Source organism: Lissotriton helveticus, chromosome 10 (genome assembly GCF_964261635.1).
Source record: "Lissotriton helveticus chromosome 10, aLisHel1.1, whole genome shotgun sequence".
NCBI lineage: Eukaryota > Metazoa > Chordata > Amphibia > Caudata > Salamandridae > Lissotriton > Lissotriton helveticus.
Window position 1 is genome coordinate 27,562,264 of NC_136071.1, and position 14,585 is coordinate 27,576,848.

Genomic DNA, 14,585 nt, shown 5'->3' on the forward strand with positions numbered 1-14,585 from the left:
GGAGTAGCATGCTACTCGCCGAAAAAACGATTTGACGGCTCGTCAGGGGTAGTAAGCGCTATATAAATGCAATTACAATACAATACAATATCCTGTTGTGACCCCCCCTGTCTACTGTGAGAGGGCCACAAAGTGTTGTGGACACATTTTTTTCCCACTTGTAGAGTACAGGATGTTTTCTTCTGCTAAGTCCTCATCCTGGCAGCCCGGGATGTGACTCCCAACCAGGGATCTTGGATCAGACTATACCACAGCCCAATCTGTCACATGTCTGTGCATCACGGGTCCCATATTGTCTCCCGGGCCTGGACTTGAAGTTTAAAGTGTGTGCTGCATAGCAGGTACCCCAAAACACACAAGATGATGGACGGAATGTTGTACATTGGCAAAACATTCACCCCCAGTCACAGATCTGGGTTTAATCCATCGTTATTTTGCTCACCACGCCACCCCAGTTCAGACATGGCCATATGCAAATCAGTCTTGACCCTGTGCCTCTTGGCAACAGTCCAGCCCGAACTGCCAAGCCATGTCTTCCCTGGACTGGAATCAAGCATCCTAGGACCGGTTTCTGGCTATCAGCCATCATCAGCCAGGATAGCTTGACTCCAGTGGCGTAGTGAGCACGGGACCCACATCTGGGCATACCCTTCCCACATAGGGCGAACAGCAAAACACACAAGGTGATGGACGGAATGTTGCACATTGGCAAAACATTCACCCCCAGTCACAGATCTGGGTTTAATCCATCGTTATTTTGCTCACCACGCCACCCCAGTTCAGACATGGCCATATGCAAATCAGTCTTGACCCTGTGCCTCTTGGCAACAGTCCAGCCCGAACTGCCAAGCCATGTCTTCCCTGGACTGGAATCAAGCATCCTAGGACCGGTTTCTGGCTATCAGCCATCATCAGCCAGGATAGCTTGACTCCAGTGGCGTAGTGAGCACGGGACCCACATCTGGGCATACCCTTCCCACATAGGGCGAACAGCAAAACACACAAGGTGATGGACGGAATGTTGCACATTGGCAAAACATTCACCCCCAGTCACAGATCTGGGTTTAATCCATCGTTATTTTGCTCACCACGCCACCCCAATTCAGACATGGCCATAAGCACACCAGGTACCCAGCAACCTCTGAGCTCAGCAGTGCAAGCAGCAGCACCCAGAGAACTATGCATGACGTCCTGGCCATAGTGCTGAACTGGTCCGACCAAGGCAAGTCAGGCCTGAACTCCATCAGCTTTCAGCACTGTCCGGCAGCCCCAGATAGCCCAACAAGAGAAGTACATGGTGTCAACTGTACCAAGGCCAGCGCTTGACAAGGTAAACAATGGTAACAGCGAAACTTTATCTCCGCGGGGAATCACAACGCGGTCGTTGTCACAACCGCGTTGTGATTCCGCATACCATTACTCCGCAAGTCGGAACAACGACTTGCGGAGGGGGGGGGAGGTGTTGGATTTAAAATCCAAAACCTTCCCTAGTGTCCGCACAGACTGGAGTTGGAATAGTAAATTATACTATTCCAACTTCCAGCGCCCCCCCCTCCGCAAGTGGTTGTTACGACTTGCAGAGTAATGGTATGCGGAATCACAACGCGGTTGTGATAACGACCGCGTTGTGATTCCCCGCGGAGATTAAGAATGCGGGATTTGATCGTATATTCCTTGACAATGACAGCTGAAAAGGGATCAGCAACAACATGTGCAGCACAGCGAGTACCTCTCTGCCAAACTGAAGGTGCGTCTGGCTCATTTAGAGTTGGGTGGACTTTCATGACTATTTCAAAGGTGGATACTGCTCAGTCTTCACCACCGACATAAACCTCTGATGGTCCAACAGACTAAGGGCCGCCGGAGCTTTGGCCGCATGTCTGCTCACCTGATTTAGAGTGGGCAAACACATGGCTAGTTTTCACAGTCCATCACCGCCAGGTAAAACATGGCGGTAAGGGACGATGAAAACAACAAAATGCCCTCGCTTCATGAGAGAAAAATACCACTGCAAGAGAGGCAATGATTTTTTGAAAATTTCCCAAAGCAAAATCACACTGTGGGTTTCTATTAGTGCTCGAGATGTCTACTGGGCTGCAAGACATCCAAACATTTGGCAAACAGGAACTCTGTCAGGGTGACAGCGTACCGGGCCCACGCTCTTTTGCGGTCAGCCTCAAATTGCTGCTAGGTCCTGTGCACCATGGCCGTTGACTATCATTGGCACTTTGTGCTTTTTTGGTGCTATTTATACCTTAAAAATCATATATCCGGTTCCTCTCATTGGATTTTTATCATTTTCGTGTCATTTTGTTTATTAACTTTTACTCTTTTTTTCTAATTCTGTTTGGGATTTGTATTGTTTTGCATTCTGATGTTATTGCTGTTTTTAGTGCTGCATAAAAACTTTATACATTGCCCTAAGCTAAGCCTGTCTGCTGTGTACTACCAGGGGGTTGAGTTCAGGTTAGTTTAGTGACTTTGAGGGTCCACCCGGAGCAGGACTGTGATTGTTCCTTGAAGTGGGTGGTCACCCGCCCCAAATAATGATCCAATATCCTACAATGGGATGAATCCCACCCTCTCCTTCCTCCCCATGATGATGACAGTGTTTACATGGATTGGCCGGAGGTCAGTGGCCATGACATATCCCATGATACAGGGTTGACTCCCCTCTTGGGCCACCAATGGAAGAGAGTGCTTTCTTTGCTTAGGGAATTTGTCGTGTTGGGACTTACGACTGCCTTGTGTTGAAGTGAAGAAAAATGTCCTTCCAGAAGCCCTGCAACCTGGCCTGTTTCCTCTGAGCCCTTACTTCTGTTCAACAGAGCCCTGAACTCTGATGGGCTCTTGGTCTAAGCCTTGATCTTGCCCACTGGTTAACCGGCAGATGGCCGCAAGCCACAGACTGGCACCCAGTGACCCTGATCTTCTTATGTAGCATCCTACTCCTGACAGTTTAGTGGTCCGAGCTTCCACCAGAAAGGTGAATCCTAATTTATTGCCCACAACCCGCCTAGACTAGTATAAAGAAAAGAACTGAGGTTTTCGGAAAATTAATGTTCTCTTCGGCCAGCTTAGCCTTGAGGTCGGTCAATGCAGTTTGCCTATTAGGGCGACTTATCCGTGTCCTCTGGGGAAAGATCTTGCCAGGAGTCACAAAACAATGTAGGGCTTCCCTAGCTCAAATTATCTGAGATGGTTTGAGCTGTGGACCCCCTAGTGTGGTGAGCCATCGCCTAGCGTGGATTCAAGTTGCAGGTTTTTTAGATGTGCAGGCATCCCTCATGGATATGCCTTTCAGTGGATCTTGCCTATTTGAGAAAAAAGCGGACTCTGCCTTATAACACTTTGAGGAAAGTCGGGTCTCTCGAACCCTGCCAGACAGTTTCCCATCACTTTTGGCCCTTCCTCGTCTACTTCAGAGGGTTGGTGTAGAGCAAATGCCAGGGCCTGCCACCCCCACTGCAGTTACTCCAGTCCTTTTGTGGCCGAGGATAAGGCAGGCAACACATAGGTCATCAGGGGGATTGATCTTCCCAGTCCCCATTCCTTGATACATCAGCATCCAAGCCGCTTTAGTTCACACTAAGTATGAGCAAAGAAATCAGCGAATTTGTGCGAACTTGCGGATTTTTTTATTTTGGCCTGTTCACGAGGTTTTTGTTCAACGCGGCTACCGCGAACTTACCCATGCGGTCGTTTTTGGGCGCAACTATCTTGTTCGCGGGAGGAAAACAACTTGGCAAACGCAGAATCAAGGTAAGTCAACGCAGCGTGCGGCAGATTGTATTTTTGAAGCGCGAACAAGCAAAAAAATGTTGCTGAATTGCGGATTGTTTGGCAATTACGCGCGATTCGCGGAACGCAAAATTGCCAAAAATCTGCAAATTTTGCGAGCGGAACGAATTTTCAACCCATGCTTAGTTCACACCTAGCGGTGGACAACTGTGCTGTGGGAGGCAGGATCCAACACTTCCTTCTACGGTTGCAATCCATCACATCTGGCGGATGGGTCCTTCAGATCATTCTGCAGGGCTACGCCCTTCCGTTGCTTTCCACCCAGCCGCAGCATACTCCCACAACATGGCGGCTCTCAGAGGAGCACCTATCTGTTTATTGAAGGAGGTGTAATTGATGAAGCAAAGCTTCGCATATTTGCGGACTTGCTGTACTCAAGAACCTCGTTTATGTGTAACAAGATAATAAGTATACGTCTTACTAACATTTATATTAAGTTTGAGTAAAAGTTTATGAAGCTTGCTTATGTGTATTTCTAATGCATTTAATCCGTGTACTTAAAAATGGCCGCCGCTTGTATTTTAGTTACTGCGCATGCGTCAGCCACACTCACGTGTCCTGACGCGTCTGCAGAAGTGGAGGGAAATTTATGCGCATGCGTAATACATAGCTGTGCCCATCATGTGGTACTGCTCGTGCCACTGCTCTTGTGATTGTATCCATGTAGCTAACATATAGACTGCATAAGTATATTTCTTGATGATAAGTTAGAAGTACAAACCCTGTGATGTGCTTTCATGATGACATTATTATGTATTAATTTGTTTTCGCTTACTTTTCATGTACCGCGGGGAATGGTGGTCTGAGAGAGAGGAGAGCCATATTGGAGGTCCCTTCTGCGCCTGCGCAACTCTCTGCGGCACAGTGGACCTTGACTGATGGAACACAGCCAGTTGGCAGTGATGGGCAAGATGCTCCTGAGAACCGACCTGAAACTCGGCTGAACGGAGTCACATGTCCTTATTCAGAAACATTGTAATATTCCTACTGTATTTCTCTGCAATTTCTCATGAGAACCCCAATCTCTCTAGGCGGTACCCAAGTATGCAAATACAGGCTTGAAATGTTGTGTTATGATTGGTGTGTTACCCAAATCCTACCTTAGGACCAATCCGAATTGAGGGATTCTGACACTTTGCAACATTGGGGGGTGGTACACTGCCCCAAAACGTATATCTACCCTGGGTTCACCTAGGGAATGGTCCGACTTGTCTGGTTTAGCTGACCTGTCACTGACCCATCGCACTCAATAGGTGACTGAAGATACAGAGAGCTGCAGAGCACTCTGTCCGAAATTGACCATAGACTAAGGTTCTACTGAACCTTAAAGTGCTGGCGAAGCACTTTGCTGGGAGTTCGCTGACCCAATCGGGGTCTTGATCGATAGTTGCAGAGCGGGTGGAGCGCAGGCGTTGCTTCCGAACTGTGGGTTCCGGTCCTGTCCTGAGCGGTCCTGTCCTGAGGGTTTGCTGTCCTGTCCTGAGGTCCTGTCCTGATTCCCAATCCGAGGGTATCCTGTCCTGTCCGGGGTATCCATTCTGCACCTGCTGTCCTTTGAGGGGTATCCTTCCTTGAGGGTTTCCTGTCCTTAAACTGACCCGTGGCCAGGGTTTGGTTTCCACACCAGTCTAGGTAAATACTGTTCTAAGTTCTTTAAACTTGCACCTTTCTATATTTCTACCTTTTGCTTTAATAAAGCGATACTTTGGCATATGTTATTTTCCATGCTTTCCGCAAACCATTGAAAGTCATTTGCAATTTATCTCGCAAACGTGTTCCCATGTCATCTCACCTGTTAGAAATTATATTTTGCATTGCAGTTTGTCATTTTCTGATATGGTCTAGAACCTCCTTACCTAGACTATTCAAAGGCCCATTCACTTTAAGCTTAGCGTGTTACTCTTTATAGGCCTGCCTATAGTTACCCATGCATAGTCTGTCCATGCTTGAAGATTTTTGAGATTCTGTAGTATTCTTCATTTATATTCCATAGCAATTTTCAATGATTACCTTGTCTTTATTTCTCTATAGTTATATCATTTACATTTTACTAGTCATTGAATGTTTTATTCTTGTACACTTGATGCATGAAAACAATGAACTTTAGATAAACATTTTAAAACTTCCAGTTGTCCGTGGTCATTTCAACAGTATTTGAATGTTATTGGTGGGGTTTGTATTTGGTTGCCTTTCCTTTTACAGCTAGCTCCCTGATTCATTGTGGTCATTAGGTACCCGCATCGGTGGATGGTAAGTCGGGTGCACTGAGAAACAATAGTAGGGAACACACACAAATTGGTAGAGCTCGTGAAGTCACCTGGTCAATGTATATGGTGATTTGAAAGTATATGGGCCCTGAAGCCGGAAACGGCGAAAATTATTGGTCGGGTGGCCTCGCGCGCTCTATCATAAGTTCTACTGACCAAAGAGGTAACTGAGAAGGTTATAGACTCAGAATTAGGTACCAGTTGTAATTCAAGCTATTTCCTCATCCCAAAAAAGGATGAGGGATTCATTCTGTTTTGGATCTTCGCCCGCTGAATGTCTTCCTGCAGAAGGACATATTGAAAATGCTCACAATGGGCAGTTTCTGTCTGGCCTCAAAGCAGGTAAATGGATAGTGGCCTTGGACATGTGGGACGCATACTTTCACGTGCTTGTTCTGCATCCCCACAGACGTTACCTGCATTTCAAGGTTGGCTATGAGTATTTTTTCTTTGTTGTGCTCCCCTTTGGCATCACCACTGCCCCTCTGGTGTTTATTAAAATGGTGGCGGCGGTAGCTGGCCATCTTCAGAGGCTCAGAATACTAGTTTTCCCCTATTTCAGTAACTGGCTCTTGAAGGCGGGCTCGCCACAGTCAGTCGTAGTCCACCTCTAGATGATGGCACACCTCCAGACATTGTTGGAGGTCTCATTCAATAAGCCAAAGTCACATGTGACTCCTTTTCAGAGACTTCCTTTTATACGTGTGGACTTGGACTCAGTACAGTGAAGGTCCCTTCCTCCATCACTATGAGTCCTGGAGATTTAGGATATGATTCTGATGTTTCAGCTTTGGTCTTAGCCTCGGTGCGAGCAGCCTTGAGGCTTACAGACCTGTTGGCACATGCATCCTGCTTGTCTACGTCAACAGGTGGCATACGCAGGGCCTGCAGTGGGCCCTGAAGTCTCAGTAGGCCCGGCAGCAAGGAACCAGGTCCGATTTCCTTGGATGTATAACGTTACAACGCATACTTTTACAACGCATACTTTTACAGCGCTTTTTTACAACGCTTTTTTTACAACGCAACATCCATTACAATGCATTCCATTACAACGCATGCCATTACAACACATTTTTTAAAACTACCTTTACAATGCATTTCATTACAACGCATACTACCTTTAAAACGCATACCATTACAACGCATAACATTACATTGCATGTATGGTAAGTATTGAATAGTGTAGGGGTAAAAATTAATATTCTAACTCCAGGAGGTGCAAAAGTAGGGTAAGTGTTGGATAGTGTAGGGGTAAAAATTACTATTCTAACTCCACGGGGTGCAACAGTAGGGTAAGTGTTGGATGGTAATGGTATGCGTTGTAATGGTATGCGTTGTAATGACTGCGTTGTAATGACATGCGTTGTAGTGGTATGCGTTGTAGTGTCATGCGTTGTAATGGTTGCGTTGTAATAGCATGCGATGTAATGGATGTTGCGTTGTAAAAGTTTTGTTGTAATGGTAGTGCATTGTAAAAGTTGCGTTGTAAAGGTTGTTTCCCGATTTCATTCAGGTCTCAGAGGAGACTGCACAAGATCTGCAGTGGTGGCTGCTCTACCAAAACAGCGGCAGGCTCATCTCTCTTCCCCACCCAAAGCTGGCAGTGGTGACAGATTGACTGCTGGGTTTGGGGGCGGGGCCATCTGGGAGAGGGGTAGATCAGAGGGCTCTGATCTCCAGCAGAAAACCAGCTCCATATCAACCTGTTGGAGTTGCGGGCCATTCGTCTGGCTTGAAAGCCTTCCTACCGTCCATCAAGGGGAGGCTGGTACAGGGACACAAAAATAATACCACTGCGATGAGGCACCGCAACAAGCAGAAGGCTCTACACCTTTGGAGGTGGTTGGAACATCAGAGCATCTCCCTAATCGTAAATCATCTGGTGGGATCGTTGAATGCCAGGGCAGATGAGCATAGCCGACAGACCCTGGCAGATCACGAATGGTGGCTGCACCCAGAGGTGGAAGTGTCCAAATGTAGTAAATCTGTTCCAACCATTTAGTTTCCCAGGAGTTTTCTCTTTGAACTATCCCTTTTTTGGACTTTTAGTGTGAGACTCACTACCCTAGTCTCAGTTATGGTAAATTCATGGTAATTGGACTGAGCACGCTAACCACCAGTGTCCGCATTTTAAGATGAGGCTAATGTTGCACAGCCAGGGTAATAGGCCCTGGACTGTTTACACACATGCACACGCCAGTACGATGTGAAACTACTATCTTGCGCAACCCATTATAAGAACACAAGGAGCTTGTCACAGCAGGAACTCTTCAGGGATTGGTGCTGACCTAGGGTAGGCCTTATAAAGGGAGCTGTTATCCATAGCGTAGGCCTGTAATGCTTACTATAGGTCTGTGGTGCTTCCATAGTGTAAAACGTTAGGTAAAATCTGCCCTACAGTTTTGCACTATTACGGCCTGCACTGTCCAGCGAGGTATCAATCTGAGGATAAACATTCACTCCAGGTGTGAAAGTGGAGTCCCAAACAACTCACATATTATGACACTAAGATTTGTCATATTTCCCTGGCTCAGCTCAGAATCAGATTCCTGGCCTTTCTCCCCCTTACTCGGCCAAGTTAATTACTCTTTTCCCAGCAGATGGATCAAAGACCTTCCCACAATTGACAGTGCTTGACCCAGATCCTGGGAAAGGAAGGGATGAGGGAGGAAATCTGCATCTGTTTATTAGATTGTCACACTACACCTGAGCAGGGGCAGCACAGGCCCATTGCAACAGAGAAGGGCCAGACCTCTTTAACACACACAGGAGGGGCTTGCATTTGTAGTTTTCATGGGAAGGGGTCAGGCAGCTGCGTCATCAAGTTTCGTAGCGGAGGTTCTCAGGGATGCTCTTTTGACAGACAATTTGAAGTTGCCATATTGGATTGTCCCAGAATGCTGTGCAGGAGGGTTAGGACAAGGATGGATTGATGAAGTGACTGTCCTCATTTTCATTCTTACAAAATGTTAGAATTTTCTTTTTTCAGATTTATCCTTTGTGGCTTTGTTAGTCGTTTGCATCAAGTTTCCTCCTTACAACATGCAAAGGAAAGTTTGTTTTTATTGGTTTTTGTGTAAAAAGTGCTTGCAGAATGCTTCTAACATAAAGATTGTTTCAAGAAATTGCACACACACATTAAAATCCTTAAAACAAATGGAGTCATATTTAGTAAAAGTTACTGCTATTGTGTCACATACTTTGTGCAACATGGCACAATTTAGCCACCATTATCATAATACTATAGTCTCGGGTCTCATTGCTGTTGAGCATCAGCAAACAAGCCTTTTTTTTTCTTTTTGCTGCTGCTGTATAGCATTAGCAAAAAAAATAGATAGCCAATAGTTCTGAATTGGCAAATCCAAAAAGTGAGACTTCTTGACTTTGCTAATGCTCTTTTAAGCTGCTATGGAGCCTCTGTGGTCTTGTTCGAGTCTCGGTTCATGTGCAGAGCCCATATTTAAAAAAAATGGGCTTCTTTGTGCTCTTCTAGGACCATAAGAGATCTTGTTGACATCAATGTCCTCATATGCCCTGAAAGATATTCCATCTTCAACTTTCTTTTTTTTCTTTTTTGAAATATATTTTTATTGTTTTTCTTTGACACAAGATGCACATATACATATAACAATTAGAACAATTCGCTGTTTCGTTTGGCATTCATACATTACATAAAGGTGTTTGGTAGATGGTTATCGAATGGCTGTGGATCGACCTCTTGTCTTTCGGTCCTGTACCTAGTTGTAACATATAACGCAAAACATATAACATACAAGCCTTTGGCAGCTGGTTGTGGATTGACCATCGAACACTGTGGATGGGTTTCGCTGTTTTGCTTTTCTCGCGGCTGTCTACGGTGGTTTGTACGGGTCTAGAAACCTATCTAAGGATGCCCACATCTCTCTGTTGGGGTTTATCCAAGGTGTGTTTCTTAGTGCAGTGGTGTCGGCTCCTCTTAGGTACGTCACCCAATTCAGCCGACGCTGTAGCAACAGAGTAAGCCCCCCTGTGATCACAACAGTTACTTATAGTTCATTTACACATAACATGCTGACAAGCTGATCAGCTTTCTTCATTGTGATCTCAAGGAAAGCACAGATTACAAACCTGATGCCAATTGGATTGCACCTACTTCAGTTGACTAAAAACAGAATCAAAATGGTGTATTTTCAACCCCTACACTCCAAAGTGTCACTCTCATGCTCTCTGGAAGATGAGAATGCAGGATTTGTAAAGTGTCCACTCGTCGAGTTGGTGTTTTCCCAAGCCTGATGTGTAGTATAGGTCCTCAAAGCCGTTTGGGACCATCTGCATTTGTTTCTAGCAAATAAAATGTTGATTTTCTTTTTGTAATACAGTTTCAAAGATGCATCACCACAATTTGGGTAGCAACTCAATTGCAGGAAATTAATAATCTAAATTGGAGTCTTTGTGCTAAAGCATTGTGAGTTTTGGGTATGTGATCATGGGTCATTCCTAAAAGCAAAAATCTTTGGAGTAAGCAAATTGAAATATTCAGGGCCCGATTCACAGAATTAACTTAAGACAAATCCTAAACTTACTACTTTTGGTATTCACAGAAGTTAGGATTTTGTCTTAAGTTTGTCTTAAGACAGACTTAAGATAAAATCCTAACTTCTGTGAATACCAAAAGTAGTAAGTTTAGGATTTTGTCTTAAGTTAGTTCTGTGAATCGGGCCATTAGAACCCAACAAAAGATGGCTGGGTAATGGATACATTTGATCTGCTAATATTCAAATAGCATTAATGTAAATAGAAATTATTTATATTGTCAATGATTATCTATGTTTATCCTAAAAATGGGGCATAGATACAACCCTCCACATTTACCCTCACTCACCTATTATTATTCATATGTTTCTGTTTTTAACTTGGAAGGTGGACAAACTCAGCATGCGGCGGACACAACAAATGAAAGCTTGCAGTATTCTTTCCACAATGTTTTTATTTGTACTATTGTGGTTAAATACACAGTAAATGGACAACATCCACTTGTTACTTTCATCTGGGGACAATGCAGGGGCCAACACACAAACCAAGAAATCAGAGGGGGCAAAGGCAGGACAGGACAAAGTACAGAGCAGATTTCCAGTATACAAGGTGTATAGAACCCCAAGAGATAATATAGAATATTAGTTTGACATCCACCGGTGCTGGGACAGAGTGTCGTCGTCCCCCCCACCCCCCCAGTGTGAGTTTCACATGACCCAGCTTGGGAACTATAACTCAGTGTGGCAATCCTAACGAAACAGCCCCCAAAATCTCTTAAATCTACGTACACATGCAACTCCAGTGTTCACAGAGTTACCTTGCTAAGGACAGACAGACAATTTTCCAAAATAAGAGCACATTTTTATTGTACCTAGTTTTTAAAATTTATTCCACTGTCTATTAGTTTTTTTTTCTGCGGGAATTGGCCGAAAACCAATTAAATGTTATTAACTGTTAGATTAATAAAAACATCTTTCCTGTGAAGACCTTTGTGAAAGTTAAGTGTTGTGAATGGAATTACCAATCAAAACTGTGTAAGAAATGAAAAGAAAAACACAAACAACAAAACGGAAAGACATTTTGGAAAAATAAAGAGATGCGGATGAAATATTTTTTTCTGTTGAATTATTGGCAACCTGCCTGCTGCCTTAATTAAAAAAAGAAAATGTTAACTTACCTATAACCAACTATTTGCAACTTGTTGTGTTGCAGATTCACATTATGTGCATTTATCCCACAACTAGTGGTTGGAACTACTACCTATTCTTATCGAAGTAAAAATCTTTAGGAGTGGACATGGGAGTGTCCGAGTGCAGGCCGCCGCATGATGCAAGGCTACGGAGGCCCCTCTCACCATACCAAGGTTAGATTATATTTTTTGCCATTTGGTTCCGGACTGGTAATATACGTTTGTTGATTTTCTTTCTTTTGGTTACATTATATATTTATATATATCTATATGTTGTATTTTGAATGCTCTATTCTTCGCTTGCCCTATAAGTGACAGTTTCAGTACTAACCACTTTTTTATTTAAACTCTTCATTAGTGACTGCAGAGAAAAAATGCTCTTATACAAGTAAAAATAGTCATCACAGTCAATTTTCAATTTTCACCACTATATTACATATGGTAAGTATCTACGTCTTGAGTCATCTGCCAATACACATCAATCAAGAAAACAGAGTGATTGTCCCAGTCGACTGATGTCTGTTTCATACACAGACTATGTAACTTGGGTCATCCATATGTACACCATTTTCTTCTCAAAAACTAATAACACCACCCCCCCACCCCCCAACAGTCCTAACCACTTGTGGCAGGAAGTAATGCATAGTTTGTAATAAACCAAATGCAGCAAATCAACTACATGCAAGTAATGACTGTTGGGAACACGCCGGTGCAGGCACAGTGCCCACCACTCGTTGAGCGCTAACACTTATGGTGGAGAGCGAGTTTCTTCTGTGCAAGTACACAACAGCACATCTGCACTTGCACTGAATTCTCAAGAGGCTAAAACCTCTGGAGTTGTGTGCCACAGAGTAGTGGCAACGTCAATGACAAACACAAGTGCCCTCTCACTTCCATCGTGGCAAAAGTATTTACGCCTTACTAAACACCATTGCATGCTTTGGAATGGATTCCATACTTCTTTCCCAAAAATGTCATCAGTGCTTCACTTGCAGCCTCACTGGTGTCTTTGGCTGGTGTCTTTTCCCTGCTAATACTCTGCAGGAGTCTGCAGCCATTGGTTAAATCCTTGCCTTGTTACAGGCCCTGCGTATAGATAAGCCTAACATCTTGCTTGGAGACTGGACTTCCTCCATGTGGTTTGTCTCCTGCATCGTGCGTGGCTCGAGACTGTTATAGGTTTGGATTTGTTTCTGTCTTTGCTCCGCCATTATATTTCACATCTGGCCTGCCGCTGCCCTGATCCTTCGCGGATGGCGCAGTTGTGCTAATGACCTAGTTTAGAAATGTATCCTTGACTCCCATCCACATCTGATTAGATAGTTCCCTGAAGGGTCTTCTCCACTTTTCTTACCTGGTTCCTTGCTCCTAATTAGCGTGATAGGATCTTCCACAGCCCAGCTCCAGAGCAAGGACTTCTTGAGTCTCAGACAAAATCAATTGTTTTGTTTAGGGGCCCACCATGTAATTTACTTGGCCCTTTGTGGAAACGCCAGCCATAGGCCTGTAACGTTGATACCGACTCCTTCCACGTGAAGTGGAAGTCACGGTCTTAGAATTGTCCATCTCAGGTCTCGCCAGCCTCTGCGCCACATCTCTTCTAGGCTCATGGTCTTCTTTAAAATCTGCTGCGCGACCACGCAATATTAACAAGTTTTAATATTATTGTATGTTTTGAGGGATTTCATCTAATGGGATTACAGATGTATAATCAAAAAGTATTTGGACTGACTGACTTGAATCTTTTAGGCCATGAGTTTTATCTCATGGACAGTAACGAGTGAATGTGAATCGCCTTTTGGAGAATTGTTCCAGCCTCCTCTTTTCCTTGGAATTTCTCTGTATATACAACTTCTGGGACACTCTCTCCCACCAGTTTAGTGTTCCAATCTGTGACAGGTGAGGAATGCTCTGGAGGGTATCGTGTGTTTTGCTATTATTGGGTGATGTAACATTCCACAGACACGTTCCAAAATCAACTTATTGGGTTATTCCACTTCCAAGAGCACCGAATACAGGAAAATCCCACTCCCAGGAGCTCCTGATATGGACAAATTTAATTCCCAATACCAACGTTTACAGAAAAATCCCCCTTCCTAGAGATATAGTAACATTCCACTCCCAGAATAGTCTTACATTTCCTTACAAAAGAACTCTTGCATTACTTTCACAAGTTACGATTTTCTTCCACTTCTAGAAGTGACTCTTACATTACCCTAGAAGAGCGACTTTTACATTTCTTGTCAAGAGCACTCTTCCTGGGGTAGGAAGTGGCCCTGTTCATGATGACCATGTATTTCATATACACGGGATTGTTTACCGACGATGCTCTCTGTAAGAATTGTATTGTGCTATTTGTTCAACTGAAAACAAAAAATAATAATTAAAAAAAAGATCACTCTTCCATTCAATTCCGAGAGTGAGTCTGACACATCCTGAGACGGCACCTCTTACATATAACTTCCTAAAGAGAGTCTCACATTCCCTGCCAGGAGCAACTCTTGCCTTCCACTTCCAAGAGCGACTCTTACATTCCCTGCTAAGGGCAACTCTTATATTCCACTTCCAAGAGAAACCCTTACATTACACTTCCAAAAGTAACTCTTATATTCCACTTCCAAGAGTAACTCTCACATTGCACTTCAGAAAGTAACTCTTATATTCCACTTCCAAGAGTAACTCTTATATTCCACTTCCAAAAGTAACTCTTATAGTCCACTTCCAAGAGTAACTCTTACATTACACTTCCAAAAGTAACTCTTATATTCCACTTCCAATAGTAACTCTTACATTACACTTCCAAAAGTAACTCTTAT